General features: G+C 42.4%; 1 long non-coding RNA gene across 1 annotated transcript in view; it reads right to left on the bottom strand.

The window, feature by feature from the left end:
• Window positions 1-25,101, bottom strand: part of LOC116668936 — a 291,619-nt gene that overhangs the window by 8,845 nt on the left and 257,673 nt on the right. Inside the window, exon 3 of the long non-coding RNA XR_004326233.1 lies at window positions 2,540-2,794. This is a non-coding gene — a long non-coding RNA (uncharacterized LOC116668936). The remainder of the gene's footprint in view (window positions 1-2,539; window positions 2,795-25,101) is intronic.

The following is a 25,101-nucleotide window of genomic DNA, read 5'->3' as shown; positions in this document are numbered from 1 at the left end:
TCCTAGAAGAAATAAAAGCAAGAATAAACAAATGGGACCTAATTAAACTTACAAGCTTCTGCACAGCAAAGGAAACCGTAAGTAAAACAAGACGACAACCTACGGAATGGGAGAAAATCTTTTCAAATGAAACCGACAAAGGCTTGATGTCCAGAATATATAAGCAGCTCATATGACTTAATAAGAAACAACCAAACAACCCAATCCAAAAATGGGCAAAAGACCTAAACAAGCAATTCTCCAAGGAAGACATACAAATGATCAATAAGCACATGAAAAAATGCTCAATATCACTAATTATCAGAGAAATGCAAATCAAAACTACAATGAGGTATCACCTCACACCAGTCAGAATGGCCGTCATTCAAAAATCCACAAATGACAAATGCTGGAGAGGCTGTGGAGAAAGGGGAACCCTCCTACACTGCTGGTGGGAATGCAGTTTGGTGCAGCCACTGTGGAAAACAGTATGGAGATTCCTCAAAAGACTAGGAATAGACTCACCGCATGACCCAGGAATCCCGCTCCTGGGCTTGTATCCAGAAGGAACCCTACTTCAGGATGACACCTGCACCCCAATGTTTATAGCAGCACTATTTACAATAGCCAAGACATGGAACCAGCCTAAATGTCCATCAACAGATGACTGGTTAAAGAAGATGTGGTATATTTATACAATGGAATACTACTCAGCCATAAAAACCGACAACATAACGCCATTTGCGGCAACATGGATGCTCCTGGAGAATGTCATTCTAAGTGGAGTAAGCCAGAAAGAGAAAGAAAAATACCATATGAGATCGCTCATATGTGGAATCTAAAAAACAAAAACAAAAAGACAAAGCATAAATACAAAACAGAAATGGACTCATAGACATAGAATACAAACTTGTGGTTGCCAAGGGGGTGGAGGGTGGGAAGGGATAGACGGGATTTCAAAATTGTAGAATAGATAAACAAGATTACACTGTATAGCACAGGGAAATATACACAAGATCTTATGGTAGCTCACAGAGAAAAAAATGTGACAATGAATATATATATGTTCATGTGTAATTGAAAAATTGTGCTCTACACTGGAATTTGACACAACATTGTAAAATGATTATAAACCAATAAAAAAAATGTTTAAAAAAAAAAAAAGGACCTAGCCTTGAAGTTCACTGAGCAATAAAGCAGACAGACATATTGGTCGCACAACTGCAGCATCTCAGAAGGGCGCTGCCGCAGAAACGACTCATATAACTGTCTTATGCACTGGTGAGCCTGGTGCTGACCCATCAGAACTGGGAGAGGCCTCTTGAACCGTGCAGCCCAGCTCTCCCACCTGGCAGATGAGGAGCCCAGAGAGAGGAAAATCACTCTTATTAGCAAGATCATATAGTCAATGAATGCAGGTTAGGCTCATACCTCAGCTCTTATGGTTACTGTGAGGTTTTAATTTTCCCCAATGTTTAATTATGAATAAAGAGTTTATTTTATGATTAAATGCCAAGCGAGCATGCACACAGCACTCTGAGTAATACTCCAGGCTCTGTGTCCTAGAGAACAGAGGGGTGACTTGAGGAAATGTCCCCAGTGAAGCAGGCAAAGGTTGCTTTGGGTATGAATTCTGGAGAGACTAAGCAGGGCTTTTGGCTGACTTGACTGACAAGTGTGACCCCTGCTTGAAGATTCCAGCTGCTGGGCCAGAGTCATGATGGTGTTCGGAGGGGTCGGAATGGAGTCAGGCTGGAGCGTGCTCTAGAGAGTTCCCAGGGAGGTGGCTGTTTAGAAAGGAGCCTTTGGGCAACATATGCTGCCCAGGGTCCCAAATGCCTCCACCCCAAAGATACAGCCCTTTGAGCCCTAAAAGGTCTAGACCTCAAAATAAATAATAAGAAATAATATTTATTTAGTAATTCTGTATGAAATGTGATAAGTATTTTTTTTTTCATGTTCTCATTTCATAATCATGGCAAACCTTGAGTTAAGTATCGTTAACTGCCATCTTACAGATGAGGAAATTGAGGTTTAGAGACACTAAAATAATGTCCCAAGACCACCCAGCATATAAGCAAGCAGAGATTCCAAATCCAATTCTTATTCTGAATTCACATTTTCAATCGTCATACTTCACTGTCTTCATACTTCACCGGTGGGTTATGTCCTCCCAGGGAGGGAGCAGGGATTTATTCCTCTAGAGAAGTCAGTGACCACGTACAATAACAGGGTCTAAATTCAGGATTCTTACAGGGACTGAGCTGTGGACAGACATGGGGCAAAGTGAGTGGGAACTCTATACAGTTAAAATCTGCCACTGGGGTCTGGTCCAGGATCCTTCTTTGAGTTACAGAAATTCCATGATTTTTCTTAGCAAATCTGCCCATTCCACGCTCAATGTCAGGAATCAGAAACTAATCATTTGAGGAGGGAAAAGAGACAAAGGAGGAGGAAGCAAGTTGGAGATGGGGGAGCAGCAGGCACTGGACACGTTCAATGCAACCTCAGAACATTCATCTGCCTCAGGGCTGCAGTTCTCTGTGGCTTTGGGTCTTACCTTGTCTTCAGCCCTGGTCTTGTGGAAGTCACAGGGCAGGACAGGATCATGCAGGAGAGCCCAGGACCAAGGGACTATGGATGTCCATTCAGGCAGAAATGGAGACCAGCTAACGCAGGGCAGGTGTGTGTGTGGATGGTGGGTCCAGGTGGGGAGGCAGGATCCAGAGTCAGAGCATCTCTGTGGGCAAGGAGGTCCAAGCGGCACGAGTGTCTGGAGCAGGTAGGAGGGGTCTGTGGGTCCCTGAGATCATCTCTATCAGGAGAAGCACATGTAAGTTTAAGAAAGTAAGCCAGGCAAGAGCACTTAGGACTTCAACAGAAATACTAGACAAGCTAGTGGGTTCTAGGTGCCATGTTTTGGCATCTAGCCCAACTGTGAAGTTCTCAGAGCTACCACCAACCCCGGACAGACCACTGATAGAATCTGTTCTCTTGCTCACCTTGGCTGGCTTACTCTGCTCAGGGTGGGAGGAAAAACTGGCCACGAGAGGGCAGCAGGGAGCCACAGACGCCCTTAGATTCTTACAAAGGACTAAGTGCTCTGGGGTAGCCCAACTTAACTAGGTAGCAAATTACCCAGGCAAAATGGCACGGATTCCTCAGCCCCACCCTGGACATTCTGATTCTGTAGCCTAGGTCGGGGCTGACAGTCTGTAGTTCTAATACACGGCCCACATGATTCTAATATAGCAGCTCCACAGCCGGATTTTGGGAATTGCTCCCCTAAAATATTCTGTATCTTCTATTGGGCTCCCTTAAACCAAGATGACAAATACTGTTGTTAGGAGAATAATATCTGTTAAAATATTTTATTGGAAAAATAGATCATGTAACAGTGAGTATGTAAAGCATATGCTCATTTCAAAGATGATAATAAAGCAAATAACTATGCAAACACCTTTTAGGATAAAAAGAACTTTAGAACCCCCAGCAGTTTAGAAGCCCCTTGTGTGCCCCTCTCATCTCACATTCCCTCCTCCCCAGGGGCAACTTTAATCTTCAGGTTTGTGAGAATGGCCCCCTTCCTTTTCTTTAAAGCTTAGAACTTCTGATTTTACCCCCAAATAGCATATTTTTAAACTAGGGCTGATTTTGAATTTTAGTAATTTTTTTTTCAACTAACAGTATGTTTGTGAAATAAATCCATGTGAATGCATGTGTTTATAGTTCATTGCCTTGCATGGATATGCCTACATGGATTTATCACCTTTCTTGACGGACATTTAGGGAGCATCTAGATTTGTTTGTTTGTTTGTCCCCCCCCCCCCCTTAGCTATTAGGAACAATGCTGCTATGAAAACTTCTACATCTGGAGAATTTTGCATGAGTTTTTCTAGGGCATATATCTAGGAGTAGAATTGCTGGGTTTTAGTGTATGCATAATAAGCACTTACCATTTAAAAAAAAAAAAGACTGATAAGTTTGATCACATTAAAGTTAGGAACTTTTTAAAGACAGTGAAGAGACAAGCCACCCACTGGGATAATATTTTTGCAATACGTATAATTGATAAATGATGAATATCCAGAGAATATAAAGAACCATGAATAAATAAGAAAAAGGCAGACAACCTAGTATAAAAATGGGCAAAAGTCACACGCACTTTACAAACCAGCAAATCCAGAAGGCCATTACAAGTGTCCCAAGATGTTCGACCTCATTAGTTATCAGGGAAATGCAAATTAAAGCCACCAGGTTATATCAGCACATAGCTTACAAATTGGTCAAAATTTAAGAACCTGTCAATAACAAGTGTTGTTGAGGTTATGGGACAATAGAAACTTCCATGCGTTGCAAAGTAAATGGTATCATCACTTTGACACACTCCAACATTATCTAACTAATCCTCTCGAGGCTCTGGTATTAGAGGACAGGTTGAAGAATGCAGTGGAATCTGAGAAGCCAAGTGTCCAGCGCTAAGCTGGGGCTATGGAAGGAACTCGGGAACGGGGTCTACAGGAAGCTCTCGCCGTGGTGTAGCTGTGGCCTCTGTGGGCTCACAGCCAAACATCTGATGGGAGGCCTAGGGCTGCAGTGGGGCCTGCAGTCTGACAGAGGAGCCAGTCAGGGAGCGGAGGAGAGCAAGGACCCTATAGGGCACCTTATCTCATCACAAAGACCCTCTGGGAGGAATGGCTCCTGCTTCACTCACTCCTGCATCCCAAATCTTGTCTGAGTTCATCTTTTGGCCAGCTCTAACCAGGACATATAGTAAAGGGGATTGTGGGAAATGTAGTTTCCATCTGTATTAGTTTCCTATTATTAACGTAACAAACCATAATACACTCAGTGGCTTAAAACAATGCAAATTTATTAGCTTGCCATTATGGAGTTCAGAAGTCCAAAACGGGTTTCACTTGGCTAAAATCAAGGTGTTGGCAGGACCTGACTCCCTCTGGACACTCTCAGGGAGAATCCATTTCCTGGCCTTTTCCAGCTGCTAGGAGCTGCCTGGTGCTTGGCTTGGAGCCCCTTCCTCCATCTTCAAAGCACACTACTCCAACTTCTGCTTCTGTTGGCACATCTCTTCTCTGACTCTGATCCTCCTGCCTCCCTCCTATAAGAAGGATGATTATATTAGGCCCACCTGGATAGTCCATGGTCATCTCCCCATCCATCCTTAGTTGCATCTGCCATGACTCCTGCCAAGTAAGGAAACATATTCACAGGTTCCAGGGATTAGGACCCGGACATGTTTCGGGGGTCGTGACTCAGTCTACCACAACAACACAGTCCAGCCGCCTTCTCCCATCAAACTGGAGCCTTTCTCACCGGAGGTTTTTCAATTTGCTCACCTAGGTTCTCACAGTGTTTGATCCTCCCCTTTCAGGGGTGAGTTTTGCTGGTAATTTATGGAATCTCTACTTGTAAGATCTTTCTGGCCTTTCCTTTCTCTCTCAGGCTCTGCTGCTGTCCCATATTTTGGCACACCCATCCATATTCTATTCTGGGGCTGTGGGAATTCCTTTTTACCTAGTTTTGTTAAAGATTCCTCAATATTTTTTATCATCTTAGTAGCTATGCTTTTATGATGTGGGGAGATTAAAGAAAACTATACTGCCACCAAATTCTTGCTGTCTGAATGATCTGCACTCTTGCCATGGCTTCAATGGATAGAAGTGCATTTTTTTAATATTGAAGTTAAAAAATCAGTACAATGATAAAAATTAATGAAGGTTTTCAAAAGACCCTTTCTAAGAATGGATTTCCTAATTGTTTCTCTTCCCAAAGCATCCCCTAAAAAATGACTCAGCACTAAACTTCAAAGCTGAGAAGTTATTTATACTACTAGAAATAAAACTGGGTATGAGGGTGATGTGGCCAAGATATCCTTCCATTATGGTCAGAAATGAAATTGCAAAGGTTTAGGGTCAGGATCATTTCTCAGTTGAAATATCAGTTTCAAATACCTATTTTAAAGATTCTCAAACAAAGTGGTTTGATTTCTTAGCATCTTGAAAGTGTTTGGCTTAACTTCACCCCAAATGAGATTTCTAGACTGTAAACCACACAAAGGAATCCCTTGGACCACCTATCTCAAAGCTTCTGCTCGCAACCACAGAACACACGTGCACGCACGCGCACACACACACACATACCCCATACCATTTGAAGTGTTTGCCTAGCATATGACCATCTTTGTGGTTATAATTTTCAAATATCTATTTCTGTACCCTTTTATGGGGAATTCAAATCTCTAGCAGAAAATACTCTTCAAACAAAACATACTCATTGCATTTGGGCAACCACAGACCACCTGGAGGGCTTTCAAAGACCAGATTTTCAGAAACTATAATTTAGAGCACAGAAAGAATCGTGGTGCTTTGAGTTGAGGAGGACCAATAAGATACCTGGTACAACCTCCCCCTGCCGCCCCAGATTTAAAAACTAGTAAAGCAAGCAATTTGTATTGGTTCAGATATAAAAAAATGTCTTAAAGGGGATAACTATGGAACCCAGATGTTGGCTGAGACTTCCTTGCCCTCTGGGGACTGAGGAAACTTTCTAATGAAACTTGGTTAAGCTCCTGAATTCACAAATGTATCTCTGTTTTGCCTTCCCTCAACCTGGACGCTCAGGTCCTTGGAGGGTTCTGTAACTGGTCATTCTCCTCAATCATCTCTTAAAGCTAATGACATCAGAGAGGAGTCACAGGGGGTCATGTGACAACACTCCATAGCCTGCCATCTTCTACATCTTCACTTCTCTCCTCCTCCCTCTTCTCCTTCTGAACTCCACCTCCATCCTTCCACAGGGAGCAGACAGCCTCATCTTGCACTGTATGCCCTGCCCGCATGACCTTGGCACCAGCCCTCCCAAACATCTCCCTGTCCCCAAGACTAATCTGCTCTGAATGGCCCTATCGAGTATTTTCCCAACAAAGATGGGACTCTGTTGAAGAGGAATTCACCTACCAGCTGCTGAAAGAATAAAAATGTCTTCATCTCCTTATAAATATGGCAGGTAAAATGATCATTAAATCACAAAACTATGTGAAAAGTTATTTAGTCCCATCTTCTACAGAGAAAAATCCACATAGAGAAACCCAGACAGACAAGTGAGGACAAATGTGAAAATGTCTAAAGGCTTCTCATCACAAACCCCATCCCTTAGTGGATCCTGTAAACACATATTACCTGAAATGTGTGCCTCTCCCAGTTCTACTATCAGAGTAGGTTGCTTTTCTTTCTTCTTCATTCTCCTCCAATCCTGGGAAGTCCTTCTTCTCCATTAAATAAATCTGTCATTCTGTTCTTTGCTTATAGGTACACATCCAAAAAGTAAACTTTATCTTGCTAGGTTTTGTGTTTATTTCACTCACTGTTGAAAAGGCAGTGTTGCAATGAACTGTATTCATCTGATATTCCCTTGTAGAGAAATCAGTTAGTTCTTATGACAAAAATAAGATGGATTCTTATATTTTTCTTTAAGCATTTCATGTGTATGTGTGCTGTTTTACTGACAAGGCAGCAACTCCCGGGACCCTGTCTTATATTTCCTTTCAACCTTCACCTAATCTAGCATGCTGCCACCTACTTGCTTTAGAAATGAATATAAATCACTAAGATTCACTGGGCTGCTTCCTAAATCAAACAAAAGAGGGCACTGTCTTTACTCAAAGGACTTTACAAAGCAACATGATGTAATAGGAAACATTGGGATTAAAGTCTGAGGGCCTGACTTCAAAAGGGATGTGGGCAGATTATTGAACCTCTCTGAGTTTGGTTTCCTTGTTTGTAAAAGGAGTAATAATAACTATTGCCAGGCATAAGATTGTCATGAGAATCAGATAAGATTGTGCATGTTAAAGTTCTGTGTAGACTGCAGAACATTTTACAATATTGAAGTTTTAGCCATCAACATACCACATAGGATGTGGAAGGAAGAAAACATGGGTCCAGTCAATTCTCTGAATCTTCTGTGGACTTGACCCTCAAATCCCTTCCTCCAGTTCAATTTTTCATACAAATCTTTCCTTTATCTTCAACAGCAGCCTTGGGTGTGTGCTGCACTGGCTGTGGCCTGGGTCAACAGGATAAATCTGAGCAAGCAGCTTAAACTCAGCCCTTATGAAGGGAGGTCCCACTGAGCCACCAATTGTCCAAGAGGATTGGTTTGCCTTTCCAGAGCTGCAGGCTTCAAGCCCACCCCTGTGGTTGTGACTTTTCCTTCCAGGCCTTGCCTGGGTAGAGCCCCTGTGCATAAAACGAGACACAATCTGGACAGCCAGACTGGGTCATTCAGACCTAAGCAAATCTTCATCTCTCTGATCCAACCAAACCCTCCAAGGAGGGTCTAATCCATGTTTCTTTTGTGGACTGCAGGGGCCTGACCAGGGTGGGAACAGCAGTATTTTCCCAAGGCTGCAGGGTTGGGTCTGGAAATCCCCTGCTGGGTCAGGCATTAGCCCTTTAGTTGCTAGATCTAGGGGGACTGGAGAGGGACAGAAAGTCAGGACAGTGAAAGGGAGAGGAGGAGGTTGGAGGGAAGCCCTTAGGGGAGCTGGGCCAACAGCTATTTACAAACCTGTAGGAAAGTATTTAAACCTATTAATACTTGGAATGCACTTACGGGGGAATATGGGCTAAATACCAGCACAGGGATTGAGACATCATCTGTCCCCCTGGCTTCATAGATAAGGACATTGAGTAATCGAGCCAAGGTCATTCTTTACCAGGAATGGCCTCTTTGCTGCTGATTGTCCTCAATCATCTGGGCCTCAAAGCATGAGGCCTGAAGAGCAGCCTGGTTTCTATGGCAACCATAAAACAGATGTTATGCTGGGACAACCCTTTATTTCATCAAAGTCTTTTCACTGGCACCTTGAATTTGATTTCCTAACACTTTCTCCTGTTCCTTCATCAGTAACTCACATCAACAAAAGTTTGTTAAGCAGCTACTGTGTAGATGGGGCTGGATTCTACAGGAGCGATGGAGGGCCAGAGAGAGCTTTGGGTTTTAAGGAGGCCACAGGCACAAGTGGACACAGGTGTCACCTGAGGGGGTCCAGTAATTCCTGAATTGCTGAGCGGAGGGAGGGGAGGAGCCCGCACAGCCAGAAGCACCCAGACGGATGTGGAGACCAACAGATGGAGCCTGGGGAAGAAGTGCTCATCCCAAAAGATGTGCCTGTGGGTTTACAGGTTAAATTAGATGAAACCAGAGAACTCAGCATTGAGAGCTGATACTAATAGTGACAGTCGAGTAAGGCAGTGGTTTTCCAACTTCTCTTAGAAACAAGTCTTATGAGAAGCTGAAAATAAAAAATGGATTAAAGCAGAGCTGTGAAGTGGGGGTGGGGTAGGATGGAGAACACTGTGGAAGGGCTGGAAAACTGCTGGAAAAAAAGAAGGCTCTCAAAGACTAAAGAATCTTGCCAAATAGCTCCTGCACCTCATTCCAGGATCCTGACGAGGAAGGCCTCAGGCTCCTCAGATCCTGGGAGATTAACTCAGGTGAGAGACCTCAGGAGACTGAAGGAAACACCGAATGTCAACTACTCGGTTCTCCATGAGAAAAATGGTCTGGGCTACTTATGTATTTTCCCTGTAGTTAAGCTACACGACAAACTCAATCATAATCAGAAACCACTTTATGACTTTAGCAAAAGAAATCATGGCCACAGGTCTGGAAACATTCAAAGCCTGTGTCACCAACATTCTCTTTCCACACAGACATGCATATATGGCAGGACATAATCAGAGGGAATCTGTACATGGGAGGATAAAGAAGTCAAATATTTAATTCCATCAAGCTAAAATATCCTGATATTTCTATCTTCTAATCCAGTGGACTCCAAACTTTATTGATTATGGAACCCAATGAGCAAAAACTGTTGAAGCCTACATCCCTAGTATATTTATGAATTATAAAACCTTCTTCTGCTAAATGATGGTTTAATGAAAAAAAAATGGCTTCCATATCCATGGATTTCCCACGTGTGAATCTTCTTTCGATGGAAACATTCAAAACATTCTAACAAATGCATACGGCATTTGGTGATAACTTTTCTCCAGTTTGCTATATCTGTAGTTAACTGTGAATCACAGTGTGTAGAAACTGTGCTTCCAAGCTCCTAAGTTTTGTGTTTGCCCTCTGATCTTATCTACCACTGAAGAACATGCCGCCTCCCTTTCTTGTGTGGAAGTATTATGATCATTAAAAATATCGAGGACATCAAACCAATAAGCAAGTCTGACTGTCCGATTTATACCTACAAAAGCTGGGACTAAACTGGTTTCTTAGCTTGTAGAAACACGAGTTCACATCATAGTTCAAACATTCTTGACTTGATAGAACTTTTCCCCTCAATAACCATCATGCCTCATCGAGAAACAACTGTTCTCGTCACGGATCAGCATCCATATTAGCACATAATAATAAAGAGAATGATTTGAATTGAACACATTGACCTTGATGTCATTCCATCTTTACAGTGTCATTAAGCACACTGTGTAGTTCAGCCCACTTTGAAAAGATTTTTAATGAATTTTTCTTGATGAATAAAGCAGTGAGTTGATTCACAATCACTGGTGCAAACTTCTTGGTGCTTCCTTGCCACAAAGGAGTATGAAGAAGAGTCTGTCTAACCTACTCATTCAGCTCTTCTTCTGCTCTCTTTCCTACTCTGGGTCTAAAGAGAAAAACTTTCCTCTCCTCTTTTTTGAATTTTCGATATGGACTTCAACGGTCTTGTATGGACTTTCACATATGAAAGAAGGAAATCGAAGAATTTGGAACAACTTTCTTTTGCTATGAATTAGGCCTAGTTGTCAAGCTGAGTGTTTTGCTGCAAAATCCTACTTTGAATAACTAAAGCTGTTATTCAAACTAAAGCTGTTATTCAAAATATCCATTTTTTGCCCCCACTTTGCATTCCTGCTGGAACAATTTTAATCTTAGACGATGTGTCAGGCTGCCTAGGGAGAAGGGCATGGACCCCCTAAAATGTAAAAAGAAAACACACTGATATCTTTCGGTCTCTTTCTTTACAGAGCTCCATCAGCGTCTGCAGGAGGCTTTGCCGTCACTCTGCAGACCGTGCTTGCCGGCCTGAGTTTCAGCAGCACCAGCCGTGCCGCACTGCAGCCCATGGCCCTCTGGGGACTCCGCGTCTGGGCTCTCTGTCATGATTAGTGTTTCCCCAACCATGTTTCCATCCCCAGCAGTTCTGGGCTTTGCTCTTTAATCTCTTCCTGTCCACTGCCACCAGGGATGCTCTCACCCACCACAGGAAGTCTCCAATTCATGAATGGTCTGTGTATGGAACGTCTGTAAGAGTAGCACTTGAAACCCAGAACTCATTTTTCTGTAGAGAGAATGTTGTAAGTGTTTGTTGGGTCTCCAGGTCAAGCCACAAAGGCCCATTCAGCCCCAGCACAGGTAATGAATTTTCCCTTTGCTTCTTGTATGCGTTGTAGACTCACAGAATGTCAGAGCTCAAATGGAATTTAGAACGTTGTGCCATACACTGGTAACAGTTGTTTCCCACTGTATTCTGTTACGAATTCCCCACATTCCATCTACATTTAGACATTAAGTAGGGTCCTGTGGTCTAGCCTGGAAACCCAGTCACCCTTTATAACATGGTAAATCAAATACTTATAAAGTGGGAATGGTCTTGCCACAGAGAACTTCACCCTGGCTATTTTTCTTTATATCCTTTGAGGCATGCTGCAGGACTAGGTCTTTGTCAATGATGTTGTTACATCTGCGTACACAGATCTGGCCAATACTTATGCACCTTTAATCAGTACGATCATGGGAGCCATCACTGGGAAAACCAAAGGGCTGAGGTGTAGGAGCAGAGGTAGGAAGGAAACCTCGTGGTATCTATTGAGCCAAGGGTACTTCTGTCTTGGGGGGGGAGGAGCTTATCTTTCCTGTCCTCTTGTCTGAAATGCTTTCCCCTAGGTATCTTTAGAAGACTCCATCAGCTCTTTGCTGAAGTATCACTTCTCAGCGAGGCCCTCAGTGACTGTTCTCTCCAGACCAGCACTTCCTGGTGCTCTGGTCTCCTGCCCCTGCTTTGCTTTCTTCATAGCACTTCATTTGATGATTTGTCAGCTTCCTTCCCTGCCACTCCTCCCTCGACTCCCAGATAAGCTTCATGAGGGTCGGATTTTGTCTTTTCGGTTTACTCTTGTACCGTCAGTGCCTGGAACACTGTCTATTCAACACATCGTAGGAGCTCAGGAGATGTATTTTTAAATGAAAGAATGAAATGAGTAGTAGGTAAGTGCTAGATACTTAATATACCTGTTATTTCACTTAAAACACTGCTGTGCAGTAAGCGGCGGCTTCTTCTTCCTCCTCCTCTTCTTCACAGAAGAGTGGCAAAACATCCTTAGTTCTAAAAGTGACTTTAGCAATATAATTTCGTGACTTATACACGCATTTTATCAGTTTCCAATTGTTGACATTTTTGAATCTTAGTAAAATCCTCTCACAATCCCTACAGAAGAAATTTGAATTAAAAGAAATTCTCTTTGGATTTAGTTGTTAGAAGCAGCGGTGGGGGGTGGGGGTGGGCGGGGGAAGGACAGCAACTCTAAAGTGGTTTGTCTGGAAGGAACTACCATGAGGATAATTTTTAGCCCACCTGACTCAATTCAAGTCAATAAATCTCAAATGAGTAATTACTACGTGCTGGAGTGGGGAGAATTTAAGGACCCCGTCCATCTCCTCATCCTGGGAGAAATAATACACAATCATCTTTTATTCATCCACTCATTCATTTAACAAGCACGAATTCTGCCTTTGAGGAGTTCTATTCCACAGAGAAAGACAGCTTTGTAAAAATCCATTGATAACCCAGTGAGATAACAGTAACAGAGATGTCTGTGCAACATGCTATGAGGACACGTGGAAATGTAGATTTATCATCCTTTTCATCCTTGGCTATGATCAAGGTTGCATACCAAACCCTCGAAGAGTCTTCCTGAAATTACTTTCTTGAATATATATAGAGCATGGTTAGGCAGACTTGGCACATTCATACAATGCATCAGACCTCAGGCACCTACACATGCGTCAGACACCAGGACGGGGCCCATCTCAATACACGAGAAGCAGATTCTCACCCAGTGCCCCAAAACAAACATCCACAGAAGTATATCAGAAGGGGATTCAGAGCCACGTTTTGTGAGTTAATAGGAATGAGAACAACTTTGGAACCAGATGCAAAATTGGACTTACACTTGGCTCTCACTTAGCTGGGCATGGTACCTACTATCTCAGAATCTCTCCATCTCACAGGATTGCTGTGAAGAAAGCTCCTAGCACAGTCTGATACTAAGCATGTGCTCAATAAACGTCATATAACAATAGCTACCTTGTTCTGCTAGCTTCGGGGTAAATGTTACATATATCATTTAATCAACAAAATAATCTTATAATTATTATATTTTACAGATGAAAGGACTGAGGGTAAGAAGTCATGTATCTGCTAAGTGGTTTAGCTAAGACTCATCACATTTTTATTCTCTTCCAAAGTTAGTCCTCTTAAGCATTACGTAAATAATTATAATTCCCTCTGTTTTTTGTAAGTTCTTTCTGTAAGTTGCTTAAGGATGTCATAATCTAAAATAAAGATGTGTATATACAAATCTTTATCGGTTAAGTCCCGGCGTTATAAAATTGTCTTTCCCTCATTAAGCCTTAATTTTCATCGACAAGTTGTAATCTTCATGATTTTATTTATTGACAGTAGATGGCGCTGTTGATTGTCCAAAAAGAGAAAAATGTGGCCTTAACATCCCACCCCCACTCCTTTTGTTAGCCCTAGAAACAAAAACAAAACAAAAAAATCCAAAAACCTGGAAAAAAGAAAGTAAATTTCTCATTCCAATGAAAGGTTGAAATTAATAGTTTGAACGGCCATGTCATTGAGCTGGATGTGTTTTATTTGAGACTCTAGGGAAAATTTCCTGGGCTATTTGCAAAATTTCATTAACAGGATTAAAACAAAATATAGTAAAATTTAATTAGACAGACAATAAATTTAGAGTTCTTTGTTAGATAATTTTAGGAAGAGATGAGTATTAAGACAACTATGAATTTATATTAAAATATACATAACTTCCATTCCAGAGTCCTAAAACGAGTACAGAGGAATATGATGGTCAAGATGAAAACACAAACAACTTAATTATCTGACCTTTGAGTAAGTTCCTTAACATCTCAGGTCATAAATTTCCACATCTGTAAAAGTGAACTCTTTTTCGCCTAATTCACAGGACAGTTACATAGAACAAATGTAGTAAAGTAGTGTAAACACCTTGGGAATGCAATGTCTTACATCCAAATAAGTCTTTATTTATCTTTTCCATACATTCACTCCTATAGGTACAATCATAACAGTGAAAACTGAAATTTAGAAGACTTGACGGTTCAATTTCCTCACTTGTCCACAAACAATATAATAACCTTCAGTGTTTAGATTCATGTAAGAAAAGAGACTAAGGTATTTTCAACCATAAAAAGAAAGTTTAGTTTAATATTCAGTGATGAGAAAATTAAATAAAAGAATGCTCGACTCCAAAGCATATAAACGAATTGAGGCAGCCTGTTTCCACTGTGCTCCCAGTAGGAGCGTGTGTTCCCGTGTATGGAAGTGGCGGGGGTGTGGGTATGTGGGATACGTGTTTGTAGGGTACAGACCAAGCAGACTTGCTGAGTAAACTTAAGCTGCAAGATGGTCATAACCCTAAAGAAGACTATGTGGAATGTTCCCCTTGACTTTCACAAGAGGCAAAGACATTCCCTCTGCTCCCCCACCTTTCATTAGACAGCTTATTGCAATATCTTTTATATACATATATATAGACACTTCTCAAAAGAAGAAATTCAAATAGCTAACAGGTGCTCAGCATCTCTTATCATCAAGGAAATGCAAATGAAAACCACAAGGAGACATTACCCCACACCTGTCAAGGAGGCTATTATCAAAAAGACAAAAGATAACAAGTGTTGGCTAGATTGTGGAGAAAAGAGAATTTTCTGTGATGCTGGTGGTGGGAATATAAATGGGTGCAGCCACTATGGAAAACAGTATGGAGTTTCCTTAAAAACTTAAAAATGGCACTACCATATGATCCTCTGCTCTTCTTTTAACGAAAGATTCACAAATGTTTGCTGTTGATGGTAAGTACTGCCATTTTTGCCTCAAGAACCCTGGGTATCTCATGGCAGAGCTGCTGGGCCCCAAGTTGCTGCCCCAGGGAGTGAACACCCTCCATGCCAGCAGCTCTAGGAGGCCAGATGCAGCTTCTCCATTCCTGGCAGGAGTCAATGTCCCGTTCCCATACTCCACTACTGGATCTGGGCTTTGGGAACCTAAAGCATCATCGTCCTGGCATAACGGTGACTGGCCAGCTTGTAAAAGCACAGGGGGCAGGTTCCAGTCCCCTGCCCCCTCCCCTCTGCTTTTACAGATTCTATCATATCCTAAGGCAGGAATCCCTGCCTGGCCTCCATCAGGGCTGCGTCCCATGCCCCGGGGGGCAATACCTTATAACCTATTGCATTTATGATTATAGAGGTGTTTGTGTGGTTTGTTTAATTTCTCCCACCAACTCTCAGTTCAGGGTGTATGTGAAACATGTCTGTCTTTTTGACCCCTCTATCCCTATGCCCTACACAGGGCCTAGCACAAAGTAGGTGCTCAGCAAAGAGTTGCTGAATGACTGAAAGAATGGTTGATTGGCTTTAACCTTCCCTGGAAAGGGCTGGCAGGCATCTAGGGGTTAAACTAAGCCACCCACAAAGCGCCCAGACTGGCAGACTTGATGCCACTTCTCAGGCCCCTCAGGAGGACAGACCTACGGAGGGGAGAGGTGAGTTTCTAGTTGAGACAGGCTGGGTTTGTGGCCTGCAGCCCCCATGTGCTAAGCTCTCCCCAGCCTTTCCTGCGAACCCAGTCCCACCAGCGTGTGTCTGCCTGCCCCTCTGCTTCTTCCCTTCACTGCTCCCTGTGGGCGTGGGGCTGGCACCGAGCTTGATCCTAAGTCAGTCTGTTCTAACAGGAAGCGAATAGCGTTCCTCCCCTGATGGAGGTGTTTCCTTCTTCAAGAAGTTACAAAGGGCTCCTTTCAGAGAGCAGGGGGCAGGCCTGTGTGTGGCCACATGGCTGTCTGCCCTGTGTGGAGCGAAGCACGTTCTGGACTCAGGCCTCTTCTCCTGCAAGAGGCAAGAGGTGGCTGGTCTCCCTGAGCTTCAGTCCCTTCGCCTGCTGGATATAAGCATCTTCGGGAAGCCCCCAGGGTCACTGTGAATCTTTCTTGGCTTCCAGGTAGGGAGGGATGCTTAACGTACTCTAATGATAGATTCTAGAGAACTTCTAAGAAGAGATGCCAAGAGTTGGTTTGGCTGCGTTAAAAAGATTACTAATTACAGTCATTTATGGGACTTGCTGCTTAGCATTCTAGCTAATCACTGAGCAGGCTGTAAGCATTATCAGTCTGGTGAATATCTGTCAGACTATCTTTTGTTGTAATTTTATTCTCTGGCGACACCTGCTCATGAAGATTCCCTCTGTTCTCATGCAGCAGAGCTGCCTGCTCGGGACTGAAACAAAACAACCCAGAAGGCATGCTTTCTAAGCACAAAGGATAAAAGGCCTATAAACATATCACATTATTGCTTTTTGTTACTTGGGGAAAGGTTGGTTGGTAGAAGAAGGTCGACAAAGCACTAAGTTTTTTTTAGCCGTTTCCTATACTCTATCCACACACACAACACACACACACACACACACACACACACACACACACACACCCCACCAGCACTCTGAACGTGGGATCTGTCAGTTTCAGAAACACTGTCCATTATGGTGCTTTGCAGAGAACAGAAGTTGTTTTTCCCATTTTACAAGAAAGAATACAAAACCCTAAGTGCCTGTTACTCATGGTGCCCAGGTCACTCAGGAAATCTGTGTCATATCAAGCAATATGGAGCTTGGATCAGAACAAAAGAAGGTTAGGTTAAATCCAAGCAGAAACGTCTTGACATTTAGCTTAGAAAGGCATGTAGTTCCCTGCATTAGGTTCAGTTTTGCAAAATAACCTCCAAAATGCATTGTGTGTGTGTGTGTAAACGTGTAACCCTTGGAGCAGCTTGGAAAGAAGCAGGTCAGCGTGGCCCCCACCCACTGTCAGCCTCCACCACCTCTGCACGGAGACGATAAACTGGGGCCACTGACCAGGGCCTCTAGACCAAGGCTGGAATGCAGACGGGGAATTGCACACATAGAAAAAGGAAAACAGATCAAAATCACTTAGTTCCTATATAAATTCATCAACTTCTATCCAGTCAGTGTTTGGCATCGGCACCAGGGGATCAACCTTTCCAGGCCTGTTGTTCAGATGAAGACATTACCAAACACAAAAGGCACGTCAAGTCCTCCAGCACGGCAGCAGGCCCGAGATAAAAACCAGACTTTGGAGTCAGAGTAGGAACAAGTTACACTGTTTTAAAATATTACTTACTGTTAAAAAAAAATAAGGAATCAAGAATCAGAAAATTAAATGTAAGCACAAGATTAAAAAAAAAAGCATTTTCAAGCATTTTTCTCCTTAAAAATACTACTTCCATGTAAAAGTGTGATTTGGTCCTTAGCACACCCCAATGACTGGGTTATTGGGTAAGAACAAAATGATGAAAACTTAGAAACCATCTAGTACAATTCTCATCTGCTATATTTGAATCCTCTCTTTGTGCCCCAACATCTTTTCCCCCTGCTCCTGCAATTCAGGCACTTCTCTTAGCTACAACACTTGCAAATCTGATTCTCTGGTCCTCCCAAAGACTCTGTAAGCTCTCTTGCATCATTTAGCAAATTCACTTTCTTCTCAAACCAGATGGAACACATAGGTTCCACGGCTTTCAACAAAGAACCTGGTAACCCCGGTCACCCTTCACTCTATGTGTATCCTTCCTATTTATTTCTGAATTACCTTCAACTCCTTCTTTGCTGCTCTATCACTCCTGCCCTAGCTCAGGTCCTCACTATTCCTTACCTAGAATATTTTCATGCCCTCCTAATTGGTTTCCCTGTCTCTGGTCTCTTCCCACTTCAACCCTCCCTCCACATTCCTGCTGTGTTTTTATCCTTTTGAAACTTAATTATTCAATTAAGTACCATTCGGTACTTCGTTGCTTTATGAAATACACTGATGGTGTCCCATTGCCAACAGAATATACCCTAAAGTCTTTCATAGCATGGAAGGACCCCCGTCACCTTGCCTGAACCTGCTCACACAGTCACTAAAAGCAAAAGCGTTAGTATCAGTGACATCGGATGAGCTATAGGACCTCGAGTAAGCCCCTTCACGACGTAGAGCGTCGTCTGTAAAGTAGCAACAATAGCACCTTCCTCATTTGTAAAATGGTGATTTGAAAATTCCAAACTCATAGCATTGTTATGAAAACTAAATGAGATAATGAATAAACATGCACCTGGCCCTGTGCTTGGCATATAGTAGGCATTTGATAATGCGTGTGTGCATGTGTGTTTCATGAATTGCCACTCTCCACCTTGTACAACCAGGCAATCTTAAAATCATCCTTACATTTTCATGCTGATATACTTTTTTTTTTTTAAACCTCAAAGTCCTTCCTGCTTTCTCTTTTGCCTGATAAGCTATTGCAAGATCAAGCTCAAATGTTACCTCCTTGTGGAACTTTCTCTGACTCCAAGCAAGATTGTAAGTCCCTCCTCCTAGTACCTCTCTGGTGGCAATTATCTGACCCCATTGCAATGATTTGCTTACAAAGTCACCTCTTCCACTGACAGTCTTTTTCATTTTGAGATCAACCAAGTCCAAAGTGATGCCCAGCCTACAGGAACACCTCAATAAATGTGAGATGAATGGATAAATGAAATAATGGTGAAAAGGAGAAGGATGGACTAGCCACCTTCTTTTTCTGGGAAATTAAGTTTGGCTGAAAGCATGAAAAGTCCAAACCTGAAACTTTACATGATTACCTAGCAAACCTACCTAGGTATCCTTTAAGGAAACAAAGAAAGTTGAAGATTACATAGTGAGTGAGTAAGAGTAATTATTTTACAAGTGATTTTTAGGCACACAAAAGAGTTGTGTTATCAAATAAAGTTTTATTTAAATAGGAAGTTGTCCAGTTGCTATAAGCAATTATTTACTTAATTTTCATTTCAACAGGGAAATATATACAAGATCTTGTGGTAGCTCACAGTGAAAAAATGTGACAATGAATATATGTATGTTCACGTGTAACAGAAAAATTGTGCTCTACACTGGAATTTGACACAACATTGTAAAATGACTATAACTCAATAAAAAGAAGTTAAAAATGAAACACACTCACACACACAAATTTCAAACGTGGGCAGGGCAAAGCCTCAGTAATAGTGTTTGCTACCAAATGGAGTTCTATCTAGTCTCCATTAAGACAAAGCCCCTCAGAGCTGGGAGAAACAACAGTGGGAAAGAGAACACTGGCTCTGCATGCAGCTAGTGACACTGTTGTGTGGGGTAAAGCACATCTGAATGATGTTTGTTTTTTTCACAAGAGTCAGCAAGAAGTTTCAAACTATCTAATGTGTCCATAGTTTCATTGTCAAATCATAAATTGTAACTAAGGTCTTTGAGAAGAGGGTTATTTTGTGAGTAACCTGGACTTTCAAACAAAATATACAGAAACAAGGATAACCTGACTATTACTACTTCAGGACCCTATGAATTGGCTATGCAAACATAGTTTGCAGCTCGGTGGGCCTGGAAGCCATGAGAGGCTCTGTCTACTTCCACAGACACTTTTCCATAGGTGGAAATTGCGATTAGAACTCTTGGTCAGCTCTCATCCTCGCCCTACTGACATTAGCAGGAGAGCCGCACTCAGAAGTTCAGAGACAACGTGAAACTTGGTTGGGGTCACTCAGGCCAGGGAACCTTTTTAAGAACAAAAAGCCCAAGAGGTTATGACCTTGGTTGCATCTAAAGTAAAGACTTTGCTGTTTTAGATTATAAACTGGTTTGGGTGAAAACCAGTTGATGTGTGGACAATCTGACGGGTTCAGTAGGCTTTTTAACCTTGTAATTATCTCTTCACTAAAGTAAATGTTAACCTAACCATTGACATTTGATAAGTCACTCTGTGCTACCCAAGATAGAAGATAAATTTTTATCATTTTTTGAGACGTTAATATGCATTTCTCATCATATAACACTATTCTATTTTGTTGAAAGGATGTATAGAAGTATATTCATATACATGTGCAGTTAAGCACAAATAATTGCACATGTATACAGGTTTTTCTGGTTTTCAGAATATACATAGTTTTTAAAACATGGCACTCTTTGGAGAACAAATGGTGATTTCACTTAACAAGTCTGAAGGTCAGGCTGTGGTGACAGAGAGGCCCGGATGAAAATCCACTGGGGAAACCAACCAAATTAAAGATGAAGTGGCTCTGTAGGGACCACAGGCCTCTTGGGGCCTATTTTTGCTAAAATCAATTTCATGTTGTCCTACTCCAGCATCACGGATAGTACCACTTCTCAGATTAATGAGAACAATTGTTCTCAAAAGATAAGAAACATGCCATTACTCAACAAGCACAAGCAGACAACCTGTTGAAATTATGCATAAATAAAACCATAACTAGAGGATCTCAATCATTTTCAGCCATTAATGTCTTCTGCCATCTTTGAAAAAGCCCAGAGGAAGAGGCAAGTGACAAGTAGTTCACACACAAAGACATGGGCGTACCAGGGACTCCTGCCAACTCTACAGGATCTAAAATAGTCCTTTGACAACTCAGCAAGGAATGGGTTTCAGGCCCTGAGGCAACTGTGCACATCAGAGGAATGGGCTCCCTCCCTCCAGCTGGGGCCCCAGCTAATCTTGCGGTCTTCACAGGCAGGCAGCTCTGCTCTAAGGGCAGCCAAGTCATGCTTAACAAAAGCCAGCTGGAGAAGCAGCCCAGCCCAAGCCTGTGCCCACACAATGCTACTGAAAGTGTCTTCAAGATTTTATAACATCTTATTTACTCTCCTTAGCAAGAGAAGCTGGCAGCGCCCTCCTCCCTCCTTTCAGAATAGGCAATACTGACCTCTCTCTGGGGGTTCTTCAAAGATCAACGAATAGAAATCCCCACTCTGGGCATTATCAGCTTGTGTGTGAGTCGGCCCCTGAGACTGGTTTATTTCACACTCAACAAACATGAGCACTCACTATGTGCAGGGCTGGGGGGCGTGGAATTCATAGAGGAGTAATGACTGTCATTTATAAAAGAACAACTCAGGGAGGAGTAGTAAAAGTAAGATCAACTCCAATGCATTGCACTCCTACTGTGTGTCAGGCCCCATGGGATGCCTTTTACCTAATTGTCTCATTTGATCCTCAAAACACTCCTGCAAGGTATTTTCATTCCTACTTCACAGACTAAGAAACTGAGGCTCAGAGAAATGAAAAGACTTGGTGAAGCTCAGAATATTCAGGTTGTGAAGGGATTAATTACGTGGTGAATGGGGAGTCCCCGAAGGTTGTTGAGCAGTGAGGTGACCTGACCAGAGACTAAAGAAGTAAATGGAATGGCGGGAGGATGAATCAAGATGCAGGAAAAGCAGCCAACAGACCGTTAGCATTTGGTGGAAAATGTGATGAAGGTTGACATGCAAATCTAAACAATATGCATATATGGTTTTTTTTTTAAATCATCTGCAATAAAAACTATAGAGTAAAGCCAAAGAACTGCAAAAATTCAGGCCAATAGTTACTTCTGGGAAGGATGGACAGAAAGAGAGGAGGATGTAATTAGGGTTGAAGTCTCTGGGGCCTTAAACAGTACTTATTTTTATTTTATTTATTTTATTTTTCAACTTTATTGAAAAGTTTATTTTCAATTTTATTTATGATTAACAAATCAAGTGGTAATCTATTTAAAACACACAATCTGATGATCTGATATACGTACACATGGTGAAAAGGATTCTCACCATTAAGTTAATTAAGTTAATTAACACATCCATCATCACCTGATATATATATATATATATATATTTTAGTGAAAATTCTTGAGTTCTACTCAGCAAATTTCAATTGTACAATACAGTATCCCTTGAACGCAGCCACAAAGCGGGGGCACCACGCATGTGTACAAGCTCCTTCCAGAGAGATGTTGGCATGAGCTGGAGGGAGAAAGTTTGCATTTGAAGAGGCAGAGTGAGGAAGGGAAAAGGCCTCCTAAGGATGAGCCAGGTGGAGGTGTCCATGGGGACCAATGAACAGAGAGACACAGGTTTGCTGCGGAGAGACAGTGACTACCTCCCCCTGGCTGATGCTTTGAGCAATGGCAGGAGAGAAGTTTGGTCGGGGCTGGAGTCTAAAGGAACTTGACTTCCATACTGTGGATCTAGACTTCACCCAGAAGGCAATGGGAAGCAGTAAGAGATTAATGAGCAGAACTAGTGCATGTCAAAAGCGGTATGTTATTTTAAAAACCAGCCCTGAGCCCAGTGGCAGTGTGGGGGATGAATCAGAGGCAGGGAGAAATCAGAGACAGGAAGACCAATGAGGAGGCTGCTGCAATAGCCCAGGCATGACGTGGAAAGGACCTAAACTGGAAGTGTCAGGGGCCCAAGGAAACAAAGGATGTGGGAGACATTAGGAAGGGCTATTCCATGGGATGAGCCTTAAATAGGATGGGAATCCATTGGATAGGATGGTTCTAGGAGTTGGATGAGACTCAAAACAAGGTTGATTTGTTGGAAGCACTTCCAAAATGTCACTTTGTTACTTATTCACAGATATTAATGACTTCTCCGGTGTCATTACCTAACTCACTTACAATCTGGGAACTCACATCCACTCTATCCATCATGCAGGATTTACTCCTACTCTATGAGTCTTCACAGATAGATTAGTCTGACCCCTTAAGAAAGTCTTTATGTCACAATAACATGTAATTAATCTTTTAAAATCAAGACTTACAGTATCCCCAAACTCCCAAAGACATGCTTGGTCAAGAAGTACTAGAGAAGCTCAGAACTAGGAACTAAGTATTAGATTAGTTTGCTCGACCGGAGGACAGACTACACGGCTCTGTAGGCCAGTTTAGGCCACATGACAGCTCCAAGCCCAGGTGCTTTAAAACAGGAATCACTTCAGGGCAATCCAGGTTGTCCTTGCCTTACAGAGGAGGGTCGTATCTGCCAGGGAAGAAGGCTGTCCTGTCACTAAAGAAATGGTTACTCTGTACATAATTTGGTGGTAAACAGAGCCCTTCCTAGAATTTTCCTTTGGGGTTCAATCAGGCATTTAGATTTCAAGTGTGACTTAAATAGATCATATTGTGTGTATAAATATAAAGGTGTATTGGGAAATAGACAATATAAGTAATAATGAAAGAGAACCATAGTCTGATCCAATCTGTGCATAGGAACAGAAATTTCATTGCCTTTGATGAAAGATTTTCTTTTGTGCTACGTGTAAGTAATAAAAGCATGATCACACGGTCACTGCTCTTTTCCCCCAGAGAACGATTCCCACACTAGGAATTATGACTATACCCTCAAAAGCAGAATTTCTACTTTAAGAATATAAAGCAGCTGACAATCTATGAGCAGCAGTAACTACTCAGATTGGGAGTTTCCTACAAGCCTCCATTCTTATCCCCCATGACACCGTGAAACCCCCTCGTAGACCCTGTCAATTCACGGACCTAGTTCTCAATCACCTGCCTCAACCCACTACTTTCCCCCTCCCCATCCTGCTTTTGTGTGTTCAGGTCATCAGTTTCATCCTCCCATTTCTGTTCTTCCTCTCACAGGACTCAGTGCACAATGTTCCCTTCCAAATTTGACGTGGGTGCCACGGGTTGACATCCATGCCCCACTCTGGCCATGCTTTCTATTTATATAAGAATTTTTAATTTATTCAAGATTAAAATAATATGTTGCCCTCCTCTTGATTAACATGTACACTTTTGATGAGGTCCTGGTACTGGGGCAATCTGTTCACTCATTCAACAAATGTGTAGTGAGCAACTGCTAAGTATCAGGCACTGGGCTAAACACTGAGATACCAAAGTGAAAGTAAATGTCTCCATCCTCAAGGAGCTTTCAGGCTGGAAGAGACAGAAAATTATAACACACAGGTACACACCAGCAACAAGAATCCCTATTGATTTGGCTATAAATCTGCTGTCCTCAGTCCAATATCAAAATAAAGCCAATCATATGTGTATAACTGAATTGCTCTGCTGTACACCTGAAACTAACATTGTAAATCAACTACATTTCAATAAAAAAAAAAAAATAAAATAAATCCAGTCAGCAAGATTTGGCCAGAGTAAAATAAATACTTGTGTTTTGGGGATCAGTGATGGTTTATGTTTTTATTTAAAACTTCTTTTAATGATAAAACAATATTTATAAATCAATAGAAAAATAAATTTTGGATAATGCCCACTATTGACCAGCAACCTCACTATTATCCACATGCCAAGTCTGGAGGCGATGTCTGACTGATAAGGTCAGACCCCATGCAGGAGCTGGGGACATCGTCGGTCACCCCTCTGTGGACACTCACCTGCTGGGACCCAGAAGGGGCTCAAAACTGGTGAGCTACAGACTTTCCTTCTTCCACTCTCCTCCACCTCCCTCTGTCTGTCTTTTGCTCACTCTCTGTCTTTGCACAATCACTGCTCGTCTGCCCTTGATAAACCCAGCTGTGTGCTGAGTGTCAGGGCATATGAAAAGGAAATGAAGTCCCTGCCTTCCAGGGTTGCCCCAAAGTGAGATTCCAGCCACAGCCACCTCTGTGAGAGGGTGGGAGAGGTGGAAAGAGTGGGCAGAAGGCAGGACTAGCTGGGAATGTCTCTGGCTGTAATGCCTGGGCTTGGATGCCACCACTTCAGTGAGTGGGGCAGCCTGGGCCCAGAACCTCATCTCCCACTCAGCTTAGGAGCCTCAGAGGCCTTTGGAGAGGTTAACCGAGGTGCCTGTTATGTAACCAGGACCACTGCCTCTCAGGGAGTTCACAGCAGGACACCCACATACTGTCAGGGTTTGCTCTGTG

Source organism: Camelus ferus, chromosome 15, assembly GCF_009834535.1.
Source record: "Camelus ferus isolate YT-003-E chromosome 15, BCGSAC_Cfer_1.0, whole genome shotgun sequence".
NCBI lineage: Eukaryota > Metazoa > Chordata > Mammalia > Artiodactyla > Camelidae > Camelus > Camelus ferus.
The sequence above is the reverse complement of the archived record's forward strand: the minus strand, read 5'-3'. Positions and strand labels throughout refer to the sequence as shown.